The sequence below is a fragment of the Adelges cooleyi genome, unplaced genomic scaffold, assembly GCF_023614345.1.
Source record: "Adelges cooleyi isolate 19-005CV unplaced genomic scaffold, UGA_ACOO_1.1 ACOO_flye_CR_arks_rails_tigmint_CR_PRNA_21, whole genome shotgun sequence".
NCBI lineage: Eukaryota > Metazoa > Arthropoda > Insecta > Hemiptera > Adelgidae > Adelges > Adelges cooleyi.
This window is the reverse complement of record NW_026095871.1, coordinates 1190558-1196341: the sequence shown is the minus strand read 5'-3', so window position 1 is coordinate 1196341 and position 5784 is coordinate 1190558. Positions and strand designations below refer to the sequence as shown.

The 5784-nt window shown below is 26.8% G+C and overlaps 2 long non-coding RNA genes across 2 annotated transcripts; both read left to right on the top strand.

The window, feature by feature from the left end:
- The first annotated feature begins 2045 nt into the window (after positions 1 to 2045).
- On the top strand, positions 2046 to 2968 carry LOC126834635 (uncharacterized). Its single transcript, XR_007685092.1, has 3 exons — positions 2046 to 2506; positions 2586 to 2615; positions 2852 to 2968. It is a non-coding gene; the product is annotated as an uncharacterized LOC126834635 (long non-coding RNA).
- Positions 2969 to 3122: 154 nt separating this feature from the next.
- On the top strand, positions 3123 to 5102 carry LOC126834633 (uncharacterized). Its single transcript, XR_007685090.1, has 5 exons — positions 3123 to 3395; positions 3683 to 3706; positions 4347 to 4376; positions 4736 to 4786; positions 5038 to 5102. It is a non-coding gene; the product is annotated as an uncharacterized LOC126834633 (long non-coding RNA).
- The last annotated feature ends 682 nt before the right edge of the window (positions 5103 to 5784 follow it).

Genomic DNA, 5784 nt, shown 5'->3' with positions numbered 1-5784 from the left:
GTAATTTAAAATTTATTTTTCGACTCTTGTCGAATAAATTAAAAATATTTTTCCGTATTATCTTTTTTTTCGTTTATATTCTATTCTTGGTGGAAAATATGAATTTCATAATGGAATATATCTCAGTTAAGGTGTTTAATTTGCACATATTTTTCTGTAAAAAAAATATTACACCAATGTACAATCTTGAAAACAACATATTGTGGTTTTTTGTTTTTCCCTATTCCTCAGAAAATATTTATCAACATTTGAATACATAATCGAACTAGAAGTGGGTCATTCGAACCACGGATTTACAAAAACATATAGATGGTAATATTTGAATTTGAAAAAATAACATACCAAGAAACAGATGTCTAAATAAAATATAACGCCATTGTACAATATTAAAATAACATGTTATGGTTCGATCTGTAAACATTCCCGGCCAACTGTTGTGTATATGAGTAAAATCATATTTTTGAAATCGCGTTATAACATAGATAATACCGATAATATTACAATGTGAATTTGATATATGTTAGTTTTAATAATTTTTTTTTTAGCATGGAATATGTTTTAGCCTTAGCCCCCCAGCCCAAAAACGACACTAAATTGCGATACTAAATTAGCGCGCCTACTTTAAGACGCCATTGAAATAATAACGAGCTGTCGCAACTTGGGTTTTAACCCCCTCCCAACTTAGTATTTTTGATAGCAACTTTTGAAATTAAATGGTAACGCATATATTTCAAAACTTTTTAAATTTAGAATAATGTACCAAACATTTTGACTGGTTGATAACCAGATTTGGTCAACTATATATCAAGTTATAAGAGTTGAAAAGGTAGGATGGGACCCCTCCCACTACCCCAGTGCGGTGGGGAAATGCGTGCGGATAAAAATAATACTACACTATATATTTCCTCCTGCCTTAAGCTTAAACTTCAATAACTTCAAAAATAGTTAACCGGAAGTAAATAAAATGTATACGTTATTCAAAATTCATAAGTTGCTGTCAAAAAAACTGAGTTGGGAGGGGGATAAAAATAAAAAGTTCTAAACAATTAAGATCACATGGCATATCTGTTTCTTAGTGTGTTTTTTTTTAACCTAAACTTGTATCATATATTTGATTTTGAAATACTAGTTTCGAAAGACCCACCTCTAAATTGGTTAAGCATTAAGAAACCAAAAGAGAAATTAGTTGAAGATTTTAATGAAAACAATGTGTGAAACAGAACTTTCTAAAAAAAAAGGGCTGTGTTCTAGTGCACATCATCAAAGCCGATGATCACAAAATGATCACAAAAATAAATACATTAAAATGAATGTATATTACATTTGAAAATTTGGTAAAGGTTGAAGGTAAATTATATACGTATATAAAGGGCTGCGGGGAAAAAGACAATGACAATTTTTTAACATTCTGAGAAAATCATGTTTTTAATTTCAAAACGTAATACATTTTCACACATCTCACATAATATAATAAACTTTTGTGGTTTGTTCTTTAATTATCTCAATTGACAACCTATACCCTTACTCTCTTAAAAAATTTAAAAAGAAGGTTAAAATAATTTTAAACTTAATTTTACGGCTTACTACGAATTATTAAATAAAAAATATAATATTATAATTCTTTATTTTTCAATATTGTTTTTGTATCATGATTTTACTCATATACACCATAATTGGTCGGTATGGATTGTACAGATAGTATCATAATTTGTTAATCTGTTTCTTAGTATGTTATTTTTTCAAAACTCCAACATATTACCAGCTATTTGTTTTTTAAATCCGTGTTTCGAATGACCCACTTCTAGTTCGATTTTGTATTCAAATAATGATGAATATTTTCTGAGGAATAGGGAATAACAAAAAACAACTCTATTTGTTTAATATAATATTTCGGTTTATTGCAAAAAAGTTGAGAGCACACTTATAGTGAGGTTAGGTTAGGTAAGGTGGTGAAGTAGGTGGTACCTATACGTTTTCCAATGATTAATTGTTTTGTTTTTTTATCGATACAGATCATAAAGTCTCAATGTTTGCGCTAACCTTGCTTAGTAAAAAACGAATAACAAAATATAACCTAGAATATCACACTCAATATCTCATAGTGTCTAATAAGAAATTTATTTAAATTTATTTAAATATAGTGTTTTTTTTCAGTATTGTTTTGTACCAAGATACTTTTTAGACATCTGTTTCTAAGTAAGTTATTTTTTCTAAACTCCGACTATATGTTTTTGTAAATCCGTGGTTCAAATGACCCACTTCTAGTTCAAATGTTCGTAAATAGTTTCTGAGGAATAGGGAAAAACAAAAAACAACTTACAAAACATGTAGTTTTTAGTATTTACAAAACACTACTCCCGGGTTATATAAGAAGAAAAATATAGTAGGTCCCTACTAGTATTCCAGTTACTTCCAAAGGCAAACGACAGTCATTTATCATATATTGTAAAAATGCGTTTCTTGTACATTGTCATGTTGCTTGTCGGAATTCTAACAAAGTTGTCAGGTATTTAAATAAATATAATTTTTGATATTTCGTATAAATACTAACCACCTAAATATAACAAAATCCTTTTGTTTTTCAGTGGCACCTAGGTCAGATGAAGAGAAAAGATGTAAGTTATTTTGGTTTAATAAAAAAATCATACAAATTTCTTCAAAGCATATACTTGAGTAATTTTGTAGAATATTTATATTTTTGAACGAATTATTAATTAGAAATTTTTGAACCATAACACCGATTATAGTATTTATAATATGAAGAATTTTAATAAAGTTTTTCATAAATATTAACCACCAAAATATAACAATTTATAATTTTATTACTCACCATTACCTTTTTTTTTTACAGATCCACTACCAACACCACCAGCGGGTAAGTTATTTTCATTGTTTTACTAAAAAAAAAGCAAAAAAATTTTTCCAAAGCATACACTTGAGTAATTTGAAAGAATATTGTTTTTGAACGAATTATCAATTGCACATTTTTTAATCTTAAATAAATGTTTATGATATTTCTAACATGTACAATTAATGCCACGTTCTTTAGTATAAAGTTAATCCAAAATTTAATAACCCGTTTTATATTAATAACACTATAAGAGTTCAAATAACAATCCCTTTTGGAATTTTGTGTAAATATTAACCACCAAAATATAAGTATTTATAATTTCACTACTCAATACTACCCATTTTTTTCCAGGCGCTCAACCTCACCCGAGTGAGTTTTTTTTATTGTTTAACACCAAAAGTAATCATACAAATCTTTCCAAAACATACACTGAGTAATATGTTCATTTATGGAATTTTGTATAAACAATTACCGTAGAAATATAAGCATTTATAATTTCACTACTCAATACTACCCATTTTTTTTCCAGCGGCTCAACAACCAGGTTAGTTATTATTATTGTTTAACACCAAAATTAAGCATACAAATCTTACCAAAGCATACACTGAGTAATTTGTACATTTTTTTTAATTTTGTATGAATATTAACCAACTAAGTATAAAAAAATCCTTTTAGAGAATACAAGGTCTTACCATAATTGGTCGGTAATGTTCATACAGCTAGAACCAAAATTTTGTTTCCGATATTGTACACATTACTCGAATTTCATAGTTCTAGAATGTTGTATAAATATTAACCACCTAATTATATCAAAATCCTTTTGTTTTACAGCTGGGCCTTATGTAACTGGACTAAGTAAGTTTTTTTTTGTATTAAAAAAATCATACAAATCTTTCCAAAGCATACACTTGAGTAATTTTTAAAACTCAAGAATTATCAATTATATATTTTTTAATCCTAAATAACCGATTATAGTATTTATAATTTGAACAATATGAATGCTTCGTCCTTGAGTATACAGTAGTGTGGTGAACAAAGTCAATATAATTTTACATATATTTTTATCTGCATATTTAAGGCAACTTAGATTTATTAACAAATGTTACGTCGTGTTAATAACTTTAAAATGTTGACAATTTGTTTCATACCGACAAACTGCTTTTTTAAAATTTTTTCTATAATTACATATGTGTACGAAAATGTAATTGCTTAAATAATTACAAAAAAAAATTAAACATTACTTATCACATGTCAGAGTCAAAATATCAACTTAGTATATAAAAAAGTTAAGGCGTCTTTATTTTAGTTTCTTCTATTCGCCAAAAATAATGATTACCAAAATGCATTTTTTGTACATTGTTATTGTGCTAGTAGCAATGTTAAAGCACTCGGGTGTATAAACAACAATAATTTTTGAAAGTTTTCATAAATACTAACCACCAAAATATATTAATTTATAATTTGTATTACTCCCCACTACCCTTTTTTTTTACAGCTTCATCAGATTCATCAGATTCATCATCGTGTAAGTTATTTTCATTGTTTTACTAAAAAAAAATCAAAAAAGTCTTTCCAAAGCATACAATTGAGTAATTTGATAGAATATTGTTTTTGAACGAACTATTAGTAAGGTACAGTGTTCACCTTGTTTAAACCTAAAAAAACGACTACAGCGTTTTTAACCGTTTAAGTAAATTATCTTCACTATTTAACTTTTAATTTTTTTACAAAATACAAAATATACAGTTTATTTTTACCAACATAACGAAAGTTAATAACTTACTACAAACGTACACAGAACACTATAATATTATATTTTTGTACGTACAATAAAAGGAACCTAAATATATACATATATATATATATCTTTTTTTAATATTACAGCAAGGACTCCCTGGTGTCATCCTCTACCAACCCCCCCCTGAAAATGACAAGGTTAGAACATGCTATTAGACTTAGAGTTAATTTATACTTTTGACAAAATTATGTCTCTATATAATTTTAAGTTGTTTTTACTGATTATAATTTATACAGTTTATCCTTACCGACAAAACGATAGTTAATAACTTACTACAAGTTTAAACTGTACACTATAATGTTATGTATTAAGTATAAACTGTGTGTATGCACGTACAACAGAAGGAACCTAAATATATGTATATATATATTTTTTTGTAATTTTATAGATTTTTTAAGAAACCAACGACGTTAGCGACACCAGCCGCGCAATCGCCGAACGGTCAGACTATATGTCACTACTAAATAAAAATTATAAACACTTTTATTAGAATAAAAAAAAATTAAAAACCTACTGTGTCTATGCAAATAAGTAATAAATTATTCAACTATAAATAAAAAACGAGTATTTTTGTTATTTAATTATCATAACCTAACCTAATCATAATATGAAAAGGAAAAATGCTAATTAAAAGAAATATACGATTTTTTGAGCTTAAGAGGACGTCATACCCTTTTAAAATAATCGTAAAGGTGTGTTTATGGAAAAAAGTGTAGTTCAAAGCTAAATGGTCATAAAAAACAAAATTTGATATCCTTAATACGAGAAAAACTTCAACTAGATTCTTTCGTCGGATTTTTGAGAAAACATAAATTCTATTTTTATTACAAGCGTTTAAAAAAAGTAAAAAAGTGTCTTAATTTAAATTTAAATCATGACAATTTGGTTGATAATATAAAAAACAAACCGACGAAAGAACCGAGATTAAGTTCTCATTATTTTCATTTTGTAAAAAAAAAGTGTCTACGATTATTATTTAGCCATATCATAGTGAATAATATGCGTAGCTATGTTTGGATGACATTTTTTTAAAAATGAGTACTTACTCGAAACTAAACCAAGGTCTCATTCTTTACGAAAAATTTAATACAAATCGGTTATCATATATTTAAGAAAAAAAAATGAATTATTGCTA